The sequence below is a fragment of the Chiloscyllium punctatum genome, chromosome 8 (genome assembly GCF_047496795.1).
Source record: "Chiloscyllium punctatum isolate Juve2018m chromosome 8, sChiPun1.3, whole genome shotgun sequence".
Taxonomy (NCBI): Eukaryota; Metazoa; Chordata; class Chondrichthyes; order Orectolobiformes; family Hemiscylliidae; genus Chiloscyllium; species Chiloscyllium punctatum.
Genome location: NC_092746.1, coordinates 115,835,880 through 115,852,535, shown reverse-complemented (window position 1 = coordinate 115,852,535; position 16,656 = coordinate 115,835,880). Strand labels below are relative to the sequence as shown.

General features: G+C 43.1%; 1 protein-coding gene across 3 annotated transcripts in view; it reads right to left on the bottom strand.

Annotated features, from left to right (window-relative positions):
• Nucleotides 1-16,656, bottom strand: part of scn5lab (sodium channel, voltage gated, type V-like, alpha b) — a 501,419-nt gene that overhangs the window by 420,504 nt on the left and 64,259 nt on the right. For all 3 annotated transcript variants that reach the window (XM_072576302.1, XM_072576305.1, XM_072576304.1), the window contains exon 2: nucleotides 6,274-6,379. The gene's annotated coding sequence lies outside the window, so the exon portion shown is untranslated. The remainder of the gene's footprint in view (nucleotides 1-6,273; nucleotides 6,380-16,656) is intronic.

Sequence of the window (16,656 nt, the reverse complement as noted above, 5' to 3'; positions counted from 1 at the left end):
GAGATTAAGTAACAAGGGAGGAGTCTTGATTATCACTGGCAAGTCTTCAAAAGTTAATTGCAGTAATGCTCGCCCTGTCACACTGTTGTCAGAAAGCAGCAGATCCTCCAAATCATCAACAATGTCATGGAGGGTGGGGTGTCCAGATCAGAGCAAAGTGACAGCTGCTCCTGCCACCCCTCAGAGAAAGGTGACTGAGATCATCGCTGTCACAAACAGAATGTGACCCTTGCAATTTCGACAGCCATTGTGGACACTGCTGGGGTCAGAGGCTACTGGGAAGCATGTAGGAGCATCAAACAGCAGTATGACAACACATCACGGACCATCCAAATTCACCCCGAGTGTAAGCATCCTCTGTGGGTGCCTGCATTGGATTCACACATTCCTGTATTTCCTACAGGCAAAGGGGGGGCAAGTGTCATCTCTCTCAAGGGCGTGCAGTGATCTCAGTGCAAGCTCAATTTCCCATCATCCACTCGGAGGAGCTGAACAAGGCGAGATGCTCAACCCATGATGAAGACTAACCCACCTTTTCAAAATGAGCGATCAGAGTTATTCCTGAACTCACATCCCTACAGCTGACCCACTCCAATGCCTGACGGTGGGACCTTGCTGGGTGAAAATCAGCTGCTACGTTGCTCAGAAAGAGAGAATAAACATATCGAACATAGAACATTACAGCGCAATACAGGCCGTAAAATGGCAATGACACAAAAGTGATTTGTGTATGTGAGCCACTTTGGGTCGCAACAGAAATGAGGTCCTTGCCTACCTTTCCATGAACCAGTTCCAACCTGCTCAATAAAATGAGCCAGGCATCTGAGCTGCAAAGCACTGTGGTCACTCCAGTGGTTTAGTGTAGAAATGACCAACCTACAGTCAGATTGTAGGTCACATTGTGGGATTGATAGCTCCTACCTGCAAAAAGCAGGTCAACAATGCTCCTGGACACTGCTGGTCATCAACCAGCCATCTTGACTCTTCACTGAGCCTGGAAAGAAGCAGATTTATTACTGGGGCCTACAATGGTTCCCATTCAAAGCCTGACCATTCCTCAACCTTAAGATGACAGACTTGACAATATTCAGAGCCAGAGAGTGGGATTCCTCCAGGGGACACAGGTGACCACGTGCAGCGGAGTGGACAGTGTATTCCACATTACAACAGTGACTACACCACAACGTCCTCCGCTGTCTGGAAAGCACATTTAAACTTCTGTAAAGAGCAGGAAACACTTTGAAATAGAGAACAACAAACTGAGCTACAGCGCACACCCTCAACATGATCATATTCCCTATACTACTGTGCAAACTGAACTATAACTCGCTGTCTCAACATTAGTCATGATTTGGAGACACCGGTGTTGGACTGGGGTATACAAAATTAAAAATTAAACAACACCAGGTTATAGTCCAACAGGTTTATTTGGAAGCACTAGCTTTTGGAGTGCTGTCCCTTCATTTGATGGTTGTGTCTCCTGATGTTGGACTATAACCTGATGTTGTGTGATTTTTAACTCTGTCTCAACATTAGCAGACTTGTGACTCTAGACTGCATGTACTATACCAGAGTGCACACCCGCAACGCTGCCCCACACATGCTATAAGATTTCAGATGTGTTCATAGCTGCCATTTGTTACCCATCCTTACTTACCAATGAAATTGATTGGTTCTCAAGAAGCGCTTAAGAGTCACCCACATTGCTGTGGGTCTGGAGTCACATGTAGGCCAGACTGGGTAAGGATGGCTGCTTCCTTCCCTAAAGGACATTAGTGAACCAGACGGGTTTTTTTTCAAAACTCTGGATCCGCTTTCTGAGCCTCGATCAATAAAACATGTCAAACACTTTGTTTATATTAACATAAAGACAGTTTGGCACTCCATTAGCCTCAGATTCTGTGTCAGCTGTCTGATCTAATGTATTTAATTTTGGATCTGCCTTCTGAGCTTGCATTACTAAGACGCTACATTACTAATCACTTCTTTTGCCTTCCCCTCACTCTTATAGAGCATTTCAGCCATCCTAACATCTGTTTGCAGTAATGATTACGGCTTCTGGTGATGAATTTCATTGAGCAATTGCTCAGATCACTACATATGACAGAAAAATAACCACGACCTGCTCTTGGAGCTATTCCATCTCTTCAGGCTCACTCAGACTTTCCGTGATTACACAAGAATCTATCTCTTTTACTCATAGAATCAGCATCTCACCCAGACCCAACCTTCTAAGCCTACCCCTGTAACCCTGCATTTCCCACGGCTAATCCATCTACGCTGCACATCTTCGGACTGTGGACAGAAGCCAGAGCACCTGGAGGAAACCCACACAGACATGGGGAAAATGTCCAAATTCTACACTGATAGTAACTCGATGGTGGAATCAAACCTGGGTCCCTGGCGCTGTGAGGTAGCAAGTGCCAATCACTGTGCCACTCCAGCCAAAGCAGTCCACAGGAGTAAATCCATTCCATCCAAAAGTAATTTCTTAACAACCCCAATTACCACTAGGCCAGATAACAATTCACATTCCAATTGGACTTTGTACAAATGAACTGGGATTTAGTCTCCACTTATTCCATTCCATTTACTAACTCAGGGGTGGGGGGTGTGTGGAATCATGCCAGGCATTAGGGGATGTGGGCTATGGTGAGATGAGTTGGAGAAGTGAGTGAGATATTCAGGAAAGCCCATCTCAACAGTGAAAACATTTGACTGCATCCTGTGTACTTTTCTCAAGTGATATGGCAAGTTCCCAATTGATGTGCGTTATTGCCTTTAAAACACCTTGTTAACAGATTGCCACAGGTTGCAATCTTTCCAAATGTGTCACACAAACTAATGTACATATAATGTACATTTCCAGGCACAGAGCAACTGATTCACATTTGTAAAGATCTCTGGCTTCTTTGTTAAAACTCACAGCTTGTAGCAACTGCTGAAAGAAAGTTAAACTCATTTCCTGCTGGTTTCAAGTTGCTTTCCTGCAGAGCACAGTGATGTTCTCTGAGTTTGCAGAGACCTGATGGATTCTCATTATCCTACACACAGCTTTTCAGCTACCTGAGAACCAATCATATCAGTGTTGGCAAGCAGAGGGCCTTTAACTAGTCACTGGTCTACAGACCAATCAGCTACTAGTTTCCAGCTAAAAATTCCTTTGTACACATCCTTAGCTGCAGATTGACTGCACTGTCTCCTGCTCCTGCTTGAAGCAGCAGCTGTGTAAACAATACCTATAAAGAGCATCAGCTAACCTGCTCTCAAAACCTGCAGTAATCCTTTAGCAATCTTTGATTTTTAAAACTGCTCTTTTCTCATTTCAGTCTGCAATTAAAAATACAGAAAAACAAAAAGGTGGAGTCTTCACAATGTGAAGTGTCCAGTCTTCTTCTGCCCAATTAATTTCTCTCACTATTTTCTCAAATGACATGAAGAATACCTCCAACTCTTTTTCTTCAATATTTCGTATCCTATGCCAATGTATTTTTTTTTAACTGGGCTTCAATTTGTGATTCAGATATCTCCTCCTCAGTGATTGCATCAATATTTGATGTTTCCAGTTTCAACTGCGCCATTTTAAACCTGGATTCATGTTCCCTTTCCTTCTCTTTCTCTTGTCTCCATTCTCTTTGCAATTCTAATTCCTGACTTCTCACTTCTTCGTTTTTCATTTATATTGCCACTTCCTTTTCTTCATCTTTCTCTGCTATCTTTACCTTTTTCAATTTCTCCTCATGCTCAAGCTGTGTTCACTGTAACTGAATATTCCCTTTTCCCAATGTTTCAACCCCTAATCTTTGTGTCTGGCTACTAAACCCAAGTCCTGTGCTCATACCTTAATTAGTTTGTGGCTTGATAATTCTGTCAGGAAATGCTGCCTCCAGTTTTCCTGCCAATTCAATCAAGTTGGGATTTGAAAGATCACCTTAGACCATCAGGGACAACTCTACCACCTGCAGGAAATCCTTTGCAACTTCCAGTACCATTTCTTATATGCAATTCAGAATTTTACGTTTTCTTCACCATTATTATAGACTAAGGCCGCACTCAAATCTTTGTCTCTCTTTCAAAGTTAACACTAAACTTTCTAATGCCTCACAGAGATAGCACATGGGAAATCAATCTCTATTATTCCCAGAGTCATCATAAAAGTTAAAAATGTTATCAAAGTATGTTAAGTCCCTAATTTACTTGTCTGCTAGACTTAGGTGAGCAAGGTTTCTCTACTAAACAAGAACTGTTATTAATTACAGATAAATAGATTCTAACCACAGGTAAACAACTTCAAATTGTCAACTTGTTAGTTCTGTGTTAAAACTCTAACCCTTATCTAAACCCCACCATACACATACAAACAAAAAAATGCTGTTATGGGTAGAGGGAAAGAAGTACTGGTGAAACATTTAAATAGCACCAGTCCTCAGAATTCCAGAAAGTGTTCCTTTTCTTCCCAAGTCCTTCAGTGCTCTCACTTCCCCCACAGAAGCCACAAGGTGACTGGTTCATAAATTATGAAGTTGCTGACTTATTGGTAGAAAGTAACAGCTTGAGGCAACTGGTGACAGAAATCTCTAGCTTCAGGCATTTTCACTGAAGAACACCACTTGGCCCACCCTTCCAGAGGCCCTCAGGTTGGCTACTGTTCAGCTACCAGGAACCAATCAGACAGTCGTCGCCAGTTGATGACCTTTTGCATCCATAAATGGCCAAATTGTCACAACCCAATCAGCTACCTGTTACCAGCCGAACTTCACTTTATATACATACCCTAGTGCTGTGCCATCTATTTATACTCTGCCCCCACTGCTTGTAAAGCAACAGTCAAGCACGACTTCCAATGAGATTCAGTAACTTGCTTTTTAAAAGTACAGCAATTCCTTCTTCAGTCCTTTGTAGTAAACCTCAGCCCATAATCAAATTAAAGCACAATAAAGTGTGGTCTCTACTGCATACACTGAAATGGAGAGCATGCCCTGAAATAGATCAAACACTGAACTAAGAGTGCACACTCTGAAATAAATTGCTCGGACTAAAATTGAGCGCATGCCTGACCTTTAGCATGCACGTTAAAATAGGCTGCCCACTCAGAAATAATATGTGCATTGTGAAATAAAGCACACACACTGAACTGGACTGCACACTCTCAAATAGAGAGCAGATTTCAAAATAGAATACATACATTGAAATAAGTCAGACACAATGAACTTGAGCGTGCACACTAAATTACAGACCACACACTGAACTAGAACAGGCACAATGAACAAGAATGAGTGCATTATACGAGAGCACACACACTGAAATTGTCAGCACACACTGACATAGACAGCACACATTGACATTGGTAATATATACACTGTGTCAGATTGTGATCACAGTGTTACCTTTTTTACACACCTGTAAGAGTTTCTACAGTCCATTTTTAATGTTTTTTTTGCTACATTCATACTCTATTCTTCCTTTTCATATCCATTCTGTTTCTTGATCCTCCTTTACTGCATTTTAAAAGCTTCCCAATCTTCAGGCTTACTTCTGGCAAGTTAATAAGACTTTTCTTTATATCTTGTACAATCCTTGACTTCCTTTCGAGTCATGGTTGACTAACCTTTTAGAGTTTTTGCAGCAATGTATATTGCTCTATGTCCTATAACAGTCCTTTAAAAACTATCCATTACATTAAAGGGTCATGCCTTTTAATGTATTTTTTCCCATCTATCCTCAGAAATTTGCCCCTCATGCCTTCAAAATTTTAATTATTCAAATTTGGCATTCTCACTTCCTTAATTTCAAAGATAATGTAAAATTCTTTCATATTGTTAATCGGATGCTTTCTCTCCACAGGTGCTGCCTGACCTGTTGAGTTTCTCCAGCCGTTTCTATTTTTGTTTCAGATTTTCAGCGTCTTTGTTTTATGTAAGATTGTTGATTAGGCCTTTTTGGATTATGTAATACTAGATCTAAAATAATTGCCTAATAGGTGACTCCTTACCATTCTGTCCGAGACAACAAGTCCTAACACATTCCAAAAACTTGTCCTCCACAGATTTAGTGTTAAATTGCTTTACACAATCTTTATGCAGACTGAAGTCACTCACGATAACTGTGTTGCCCATACTACATGCATCTCTTGATTAATAGCATGCCCTACACTAGTATTGCTTCTGATAAATAACTCCAATACAATGTCTGCTGCCCTTTGTTCCAGCCAAAAAGATTGCACAAATTAATTTTCCGATCTAAAATGCTCCTTTACTAATGTACTGAACCCACCTTGAATTATCAGCTCCACCTCGTTTTCTTCCTTATCTGTCCTTCCTAAATGTCGAATATCCTTGAATATTCAGTTCCCAGTCCTGGTCACCATGCAGTCATGTTCCTGTAATGGTAATTATATTGTAACCATTTAACTCAATATATGCCTCTAGATCATCTATCTTGCTGCAAATGCTTTGCGCATTCAGTAAGAGCACTCTTAACTTTGACTTTTTGGCATTATTCCACATTTGATTTGGAGACACCGGTGTTGGACTGGGGTGTACAAAGTTAAAAATCACACAACACCAGGTTATAGTCCAACAGGTTTATTCGGAAGCACTAGCTTTTGGAGCGCTGCTCCTTCATCAGGTGGTTGTGGAGAATAAGATTGTAAGATACAGAATTTATAGCAAAAGTTTACTGTGTGATGTAACTGAAATTATATATTGAAAAAGACACGGACTGTTTGTTACTTGCAGAATTACATTTTACTTTGTTCAAAAACCGCATGAATCCATGTAAGATTCTGTAAATTCCTTTTTAAAATTAGAATCAATCTGACCGTTGTGGCACAGATAGCCTCACAGGGAGTCAACACCTTCAATACCTTATCTGGGCCGACATTACACCAATTGTTAAAGTGCCCTTGAGAATGTAACTTTTAAAAAAAAGGTTTTGCGATTTACATAGGAAAGAACTGAAACCTACATGGTCATTCCAAAAGATGAGAGACAAAACAAACAATCCAGGTCTTTTTCAATATATAATTTCAGTTCTATCACACTGTAAACTTTTGCTATAAATTCTGTGTCTTACAGTCATGGGCGGCACAGTGGCACAGTGGTTAGCACTGCTGCCTCACAGCGCCAGAGACCCGGGTTCAATTCCCGCCTCAGGCGACTCTCTGTGTGGAGTTTGCACATTCTCTCCGTGTTTGCATGGGTTCCCTCTGGGTGCTCTGGTTTCCTCCCACAGTCCAAAAATGAGCAGATTAGGTGAATTGGCCATGCTAAATTGCCTATAGTGTTAGGTGAAGGGGTAAATGTAAGAGAATGGGTCTGGGTGGGTTACGCTTCAGCGGGCCGGTGTGGACTTGTTGGGCCGAAGGGCCTGTTTTCACACTGTAAGTAATCTAATCTAATCTCATTCTCCACAACCACCTAGTGAAGGAACAGCGCTCCGATAGCTAGTGCTTCCAAATAAACCTGTTGGACGATAACTTGGTGTTGTGTGAATTTTAACTTTGCATTTGAGCCATACTCTGCACTCGAGAGAATATGTTGAGCGAGAATGCCGATATGGAAATAGAGGCCACATTCTGAACTACAGCTCAACACACTGAAATACAACACATTGAACTAGTACCCACACAGTAAAATATAATCCACGCTGTGAGGTCAAGTACACACTCTGAACTAGAGCACCTGAACTAAAAGCAACGTACCCTGTGAATTAGAGCGCACACACAGAGATTGAGTGCGCGTATTGAGCTACAGAACACACTGAAATTTGGGCTCAAACTGAAATGTAGCATAATTACTGATACTGACCATGACCGTGGCAAGCACACCATCCTGGAGGAGTCTCAGGATTCGAATGCACTTTGCAGGGCAGCCTTAGGCAGATGGGGGACATCCCACAGGCGTTCCCTTGACACTGAGTCAAAGGCTTTGGTGAGGTCGATGAATGCCATGTACAAAGGTTAAAGTGGTTCATGACATTTTTCTTGGAGCTGTCGCATCGTGAAGATCATGGTGCATGTTCCAAGTGATGATCTCAAACCAGCCTTTGTCTCCAGTTGTTCATGACGCAGGTGAGGACTTTTTTCTCCTGTTCCCAACAGGAAAATCCCGTGATAGTTTCCGCATTCAGATCCATCGCCTTTCCTTTCGTAGATGGTCACGATTGCTGAGTCTCTGAAGTTTGCTGTATGTCTTCATTTACCCAGATCTTGATGAGAAGTTGATGCAGTTGGTCATGAAGCAGGTTACCTCCAATTTTGTAGACCTCGGCTGGTATTCCATTGAGTCCAGCGGCCTTGGCGCTTTTCAAGGTTTGTTGGCTTCCTTGACTTCTTCAAGTGTTAGAATTTTGCTGAGGGAGTTATCAACAAGTTGTTTTGGAATGTTAGGCAAAAGTGGGTGCTGCAGATGCTGGAGATTAGAGTCTAGATTAGAGTGATGCTGGAAAAGCACAGCAAGTCAGGCAGCATCTGAGGAGCAGGAAAATAGATGTTTTGAGTAAAAGTCCTCCATCAGGGATTCCTGATGAAGGGCTTTTGTCCAAAATGTTGATTCTCCTGTTTTGGAATGTTGTTGATCACATTCCTGTCAAATGGAATGGTTTGATTTAGAAGATCTAAAGCAACTTTCAAAGCCAACAGATGTGTAGAAATAGAAAAAAAAGAGAAGAAAATGGAAAACGAGGCAGCAACACCAAAGCCCGATCTGCCATCTGGAATTACTTGTCCTGAATGTGGAAGAACTTTCAAAGCCAAGATTGGATTCACTAGCCACTTGAGAGCCCATAAATAGGTCAACGGAACGAAGACCATCATCCTCGACAATGAAACACTGATCTACAGCTCACACACTTAACCAGAGTGCACACACTGAAATAGAGCAACACTCGCACATATCTGAAGCAGAGTGCACAGTGTGAACTGGAACACAGACAGTGACCCAAAGCACACACACACACACTGAAATAGAGCAACACTCGCACATATATGAGGCAGAGTGCACAGTGTGAACTGGGACACAGACAGTGACCCAAAGCACACACACACACACTGAAATAGTGTGCTCACACATGAACTGCAATGCACACTAAAGTAAGGGATGAACTGAAAAATAAGCTGATCAAAAGTCTTCAAAAACTTAATTTCATTTTTTAAGGGATCCACATCAATGAAGTCCTCCATCAACGTTTTAATCGCAGTGGAATCAGTTTAATTTCAAAATGGATATGACAATAGTAACGAGATTCAATCAGGAGACAAGCTGGGAAACAATGGAATTATAACCATCAGGTCAATAACACACACACACACACACACACCTCTTCCAGTTGGTTGTCCAGGCCAATGTAACAATCCTTTAAATGTGACAGTTTTAGCAATTAAATCTGTCCATACATAGTCAGGCCATCACTATGCCTGCCTTGAAGAAGTTTTCCTCCTCTCTCTACAAGAATCTCAGGGAGTCCCTCTCCCACTGCTACTCCCAGGTCATTTCCTACCTGCCTATCTCCTTTTCCACCTATCCACTCCACCCTCTCCTCCTTGACCTATCACCTTCATCCCCTCCCCCACTCACCCATTGTACTCTATGCTACTTTCTCCCCACCCCCACCCTCCTCTAGCTTATCTCTCCACACTTCAGGCTCACTGCCTTTATTCCTGATGAAGGGCTTTTGCTCGAAACGTCGATTTCGAAGCTCCTTGGATGCTGCCTGAACTGCTGTGCTCTTCCAGCACCACTAATCCAGAATCTGGTTTCCAGCATCTGCAGTCATTGTTTTTACCTACTATTTACACCCACCCACCCACTCTGCTCTACAAAAGTCTCTGAGGTGAATAAAGACCACTGTTAATCATTAACAATACCTATAGCTGTACGTGCACGGGTCTGACTTTGGAAGGAAAATTCCTTCTAGCTACAGAGCTATATATCAAAGAGCACAGATTAGCTCATGGAGCAATTGAGGGAACAGCGCGTGTGAGTTGGTTTGTGACGCTAATGGCACTTGGTGAGAATTTCGTTGCTGGGACAACATGTCTTTGGGCTGAGGCATTGAGCCGAGATGCTGCGCATCGCTATCAGATGAACAGGACAGATCCCTCTGCCCTATTGGAAGACAAGCAGACATGTTCACCCCAGTCTTTTAACCAAAACTTATTCCTGAATCGACGGGAGTAAAAGAAAGCAGAGATTAACAGAGTTTTGTGGCATCTTGCTGTGCACATAACTTGTCTCCGTGTTTCTGGCATAGCAATGTTTGTTTTTGTTTGCTCTGGGGATTGTGGGTGCCACTGGCCGGAACCGCATTTATTGTCTGTCTCTAATTGCTTCAGAAAAGATTATGCCAAGCTGTCTCCTTGTGTTATTGCAGTCCAGTAGGCGTCGTTACTGTTGGGCAAGTGGGGAGTTTCGAGGATTCTGACCCAGGAGTAGTTAAGGAATGGCAAGATAGTTCCATTTCAAGGTGGTGATTGACTTAAAGAGCACCCTGAAGCTCATGGTGACCCACACTCGTTGAGAAGTGCCTTGTGATATCTTGAGTTCCCAAGACAGGCTGTCCAAATATAAGGTCTTCTCCCACGTATTCTGTTTGATTAGATTAGATTCCCTTACAGTGTGGAAACAAAACCTTCAGCTCAACAAGTCCACAACGACCCTCCTCTTATTAATGTACCTAACACTATGGGCAATTTAGCATGGCCAATTCACTTAACCTGCACATCTTTGGAGTGTGGGAGGAAACCAGAGCACCCGGAGGAAACCCACGCAGACACTGGGAGAATGCGCAAACTCCACACAGACAGTCGCCCAAGGCTGGAATTGAACCTGGGACCCTGGTGCTGTGAGGCAGCAGTGCTAACCACTGTGCCACCGTGCAAGGTCCCTTATGGCTACAGTTTGGTGTGTAGTCACACTCTGATTTCGAGAGATGGTGAGGGGACAGAATTCAGGTACAATGCTGCCAAGATGACAGAACTTAATGGTGCTGTAGTCTCTGTGTATTATACCCTTACAATCACTGGGGATTCACTTAGCGTGCCAAGCTTTTTGTTGGTTTGAGGAATATCCCAATGGTTCCACTGTTCCCATGCTTTCCTGAGTATGTTTTCAGATCTTATAAAACAAGATTTTCCGAAGGATTTTGATAAAATCCCCCAAGGGAGGCTGGTTAGAAAGATTAAAGCACATGGGATAGCAGGTAAATCACTGGCAATGATTGGTTAACAGACAGAAACAGGGAGTAAGAATGATTGGCTCATTCTCATGTCGGCAGGCTGTAATGAGTGGGGTACCTCACGGATTAGTACTTGGACCCCAGCTGTTCACAATATACATCAACGATATGAAGGTGGGCACCAAAGGTAATATTTCCGTATTTGCAGATGATACAAAGCTAAGTGGAAATGTGTGTCATGACAAAGATGTATAACAGCTTCAGGAAGTCTAGGATGGGTTAACAAAAGGGCAAGTGTATGGCTGATGGAACGTAATGTGGAAAAATGTGATGTCATCCACTTTGGTCAGAGATATAAATGTGCAGAGTATGGTATAAATGGTGAGAGATTGGAAAGTGCTGATGCACAAAGAGAGTTAAGTGGCCTTCTGGGTAAGTCACTGAAGGGTGGCACGCAGGTACAGCAAGCTATGTGGAAGGCTAATGGAATGTTGGCCTTTATCAGAAGAAGATTTGAGGGCAGGAATAGTGAAATCTTGCTTCAATGGGAGCTTAATGTATCACATTATGTGCAATTTTGGTCTTCTTACATCAGGAACAATATTACTGCCAGGGAGGGAGTGCAACAAAAGTTCACCAGATGTAATCCCAGGATATCACGACTGTCCTATGAAGAGATATTGAGCAAACTGGGTCTGTGCCGTCTCCAGTTTCAATGAATCGAAGTTGATCTAATTGAAGCTTAGAAAATACTGACAGGGTAAATGGAGGCAAGATGTTTCCCCTGGTTTGGGTATGATTTTAAAATAAGGAGGGATGCCTGTTAGGTCTGAAATGACGAGAACGTTTGAAATTGTCCAATGAAGAAAGCGGTGGAGGGTCAGTCTTTGAGAATGTTTGTGGTAGAGATTGATAGATTTCTGATTACCGATGATGTGCAGGACTACCGGGCTGGGGTGGGTAAAAGGCATCATCACACTGAATGGCAGGGCAGGCTGGATAGGCTGAGTGGCCTGCTTCTGTTCCTCAGAGGCTGGAAGATGTAGCGGGACATATATCAGGAAAAGATAGATAGAGTGGCTATCCTTTCTCTTGCGGAAAACCTGAGTGGGTGGGCTCTTTAAAATTTTGAAAGTCTCAGTCTAGATTCTGGGTCTGTCTTTACTGACACAATCCTTACCTCCATGAGAGAAGGCTGTCTTACTCTTAGGAGTTCCATCAAACTTTATTTATTTTTATTTATCTACTTACCATGATACTGCAGTGGTCGATGTTTGAATGCGACAAGGTCTGGGTAATATCCAGGCTTGGGCTGACAAACGCCAAGTAACATTCGCACCACACAAATGCCAGGCTATGACCATCACCAATAAGAAATAATCTAACTCCCGCCCCTTAGCATTCAATGGTGTTACTATCACTGAATTCCCCCACTATCAACATCCCTGGGGTTACCATTGACCAGAAACTGAACTGGACTTGCTACATAAGTGCAATGACTATCAGAGCAGGTCAGAGGTGAGAAATACTGCGGTGAGTAACTCACCTCCTAAGTCCCCAAAGCCTTTCCACCTTTTACAAAGCACAAGTCAGGAATGTGATGGAATATTCCCCTCCTTGCCTGGACTGGTGCAGCTCCAACAACATTCGAGAAGCTTGACACTATCCAGGACAAAGCAGCCTGCTTGATTGGCACCACATCCACAAGCCTCCATTCCCTCCACCCCAGCAGCAGCAGTGCGTGCTATCTACAAAATGCACTGCAGAAATTCACCAAAGATCCTCAGACAGCACCTTCCAAACCCGTGACCACTTCCATCGAGAAGGACGAGGGCAGCAGACATATTGGAACACCACCACCTTCCAAATCCCCTTCAAACCAGTCACCAACCTGACTTGGAAATATAATTGCCGTTCCTTCAATTGTCGCTGGGGCAAAATCCTGATATTCCCCTCCCTGAGGGCATTGTGGGTCAACCCACAGCAGGTGGACTGAAGTGATTGAAGAAGGTGGCTCCCCTCCACCTTCTCAAGAGGCAACTAGGGACGGGCAATAAATACTGGGCCTATCTTACAATGTACACATCCCATGAGTGAATTTTAAAAACTTATACAAAATACTGATCTCTGTAATATAGCTCTGAGCTGGTTTCATCAGAGTCTAGTTAGCATATGGCTGCTCATATCAATGTTACCACATCTCATACATTAGCATGTCATTAACACAGGCATTTTACAGAAATACTGCATTGTGATGATACTGAAGGAGGCCATTTGGTTCCTCATGCCTACATTGGATTTTTTTTAGATTAGATTAGATTACTTACAGTGTGGAAACAGGCCCTTCGGCCTAACAAGTCCACACCGCCCCGCCGAAGCGTAACCCACCCATACCCCTACATCTACATCTACCCCTTACCTAACACTACGGGCAATTTAGCATGGCCAGTTCACCTGACCTGCACATCTTTGGACTGTAGGAGGAAACCGGAGCACCCGGAGGAAACCCACGCAGACACGGGGAGAACGTGCAAACTCCACACAGTCAGTCGCCTGAGGCGGGAATTGAACCTGGGTCTCTGATGCTGTGAGGCAGCAGTGCTAACCACTGTGCCACCGTGCCGCCCATAATAGGTAATAGGTTCTATTACCTAATACCAATCTCCTGCCTTGTCCCCATATCCCTGCACACCATTTCTATCCAAGTCATCATCCAAAGCCTTCTTAAATTTCTCAGTGTCTTACTATGGGCTCATCACTTTCAAATGAACCTCTAACCTGGGACTGAAAGGTCGGAATATTACCAACTCAGCCATGGGAGAAACCGACAATATTAATTCATAAATTCTTTACAGATTTATTCTGGAATTTCAGTCTGCACCATTTTACCTCAAAGATATTGATTCATTCACGTTAAAAACAAAAGGTTTTTGCTGAATGATCAGAGAGAAATTTCAGATGAACATATTGAGTATTCAAGGCTTAATCCATGAGTGTTTTGAGTTTGTTATAGGCCAATTAGCCTAACCTCGGTTGTTGGTAAAATTCTAGAATCCATCATTAAGGATGAGGTTTCTAAATTCTTAAAAGAGCAGAGTCTGATTAGAACAAGTCAACGTGGATTTAGTAAGGGGAGGTCATGCCTGACAAACCTGTTGATATTCTTTGAAGAGGTGACAAGTAGGTTAGACCAGGGAAACCCAGTGGATGTGGTCTATCTAGACTTCCAAAAGGCCTTTGATAAGGTGCCACACGGGAGGCTGCTGAGCAAGGTGAGGGCCCATGGTGTTCGAGGTGAGCTACTGGGATGGATTGAGGATTGGCTGTCTGACAGAAGGCAGAGAGTTGGGATAAAAGGTTCTTTTTCGGAATGGCAGCTGGTGACGAGCGGTGTCCCGCAGGGTTCAGTGTTGGGGCCACAGCTGTTCGCATTATATATTAATGATTTGGATGAAGGGACTGGGGGCATTCTAGCGAAGTTTGCTGATGATACGAAGATAGGTGGACAGGCAGGTAGTACTGAGGAAGTGGGGAGGCTGCAGAAGGATCTAGACAGTTTGGGAGAGTGGTCCAGGAAATGGCTGATGGAATTCAACGTGAACAAATGCGAGGTCTTGCACTTTGGAAAAAAGAATAAAAGCACAGACTACTTTCTAAATGGTGAGAAAATTCGTAAAGCCAAAGTACAAAGGGATCTGGGAGTGCTAGTCGAGGATTCTCTAAAGGTCAACATGCAGGTTGAGTCCGTGATTAAGAAAGTGAATGCGATGTTGTCACTTATCTCAAGAGGGTTGGAATATAAAAGCACTGTTGTGCTACTGAGACTTTATAAAGCTCTGGTTAGGCCCCATTTGGAGTACTGTGTCCAGTTTTGGTCCCCACACCTCAGGAAGGACATACTGGCACTGGAACGTGTCCAGCGGAGATTCACACAGATGATCCCTGGAATGGTAGGCCTAACATATGAGGAACGGCTGAGGATCTTGGGATTGTATTCATTGGAGTTTAGAAGATTAAGGGGAGACTTAATAGAGACGTACAAGATAATACATGGCTTGGAAAGGGTGGATGCTAGGAAATTGTTTCCGTTAGGTGAGGAGACTAGGACCCGTGGACACAGCCTTAGAATTAGAAGGGGTAAATTCAGAACAGAAATGCGGAGACATTTCTTCAGCCAGAGAGTGGTGGGCCTGTGGAATTCATTGCCGCAGAGTGCAGTGGAGGCCAGGACGCTAAATGTCTTTAAGGCAGAGATTGATAGATTCTTGTTGTCTCGGGGAATTAAGGGCTATGGGGAGAATGCGGGTAAGTGGAGTTGAAGTGCCCAGCAGCCATGATCGAATGGCCGAGTGGACTCGATGGGCCGAATGGCCTTACTTCCACTCCTATGTCTTATGGTCTTATGGTCTTATGGTTATAACATTCCATTACAGTCAAGAACGTGCAAGAGATTTTTTTTCTCTTCAATGGTCCCTGGTGACCTGTTGTGGAGTGACTTCTGAAATGAAAATGTCTCTCATTTTATTTAGTTTGCAATTGTAAGAAATCATTTTTTTTCAGATTGTGGACTGATAGTAAGAAAATTGCTTTAAAAAGGAGAGAATGTAGACAGAGCTGTGTCCAGTGTTGCTGAAACAAATACAGCTGACATATGCATGTGAAAAAGTATTGGTCTTTGGAGTTAAGTCAAGGTAGGATCATTTTATGTGGGTTTGGGAGAACTCAGCTGAGCAACAAGCTCTGGTTCATATGTAATTTGTACAAGACGTCGGTTTAACCTCAACTGAAATGTTATAGCAAGTCATTCCTGCCACACTTTCGGAAGCACGTGGAGACATGGGAGAGTACAGAAAATATTTCTGAGAATAGATCCGGGAGATAGATTTGGGAGAAGTTGGGGCACTTTTCCTTCAAGATAAGAATGCGCAAAGGGGACTTGGTGGAGACATTCAAAACCATGAGGGGTCTGACTGGAGAGTACATGTTATGAAAGGATGGAGAATAAGCTTTTTTATATCGGGAGTGAGTGGTTAGGGTCAGGAATGCACAGTCTGGGAGTGGATGTACTCACAAAGGGAATTAGACAGTTATTTGTAAAAGGAATAATGTGCAGGGCTGTGCAGAACAGGTTAGAGAGTGGCACAAAGTGAAATGATCGTTCATATATCAGGTACAAGTATAGTGTACTGAAAGGACTCCTCCTGTGCAGTAAGCATTCTATGACACTGCACATCAGTAACAACAGCAACATGTATATAGCACCCTTATCAAAGTAAGGCATTTCACAGGGGCACAATCCAACACAATCTGTCCCTGAGCCACAAGAGGATATAGTAGTATTTAACAGGCTACTGTCTATCTATCTGTTCAATTAGGCAGCAGGAGACTTTCAGATCTTTATAAGGGGTTTGATCCTAAGTGTGGATTCTAGCACATCCACCTTTCCCTTTGGAACCCTTTCCCTGCACTAGGCAAGGCCCC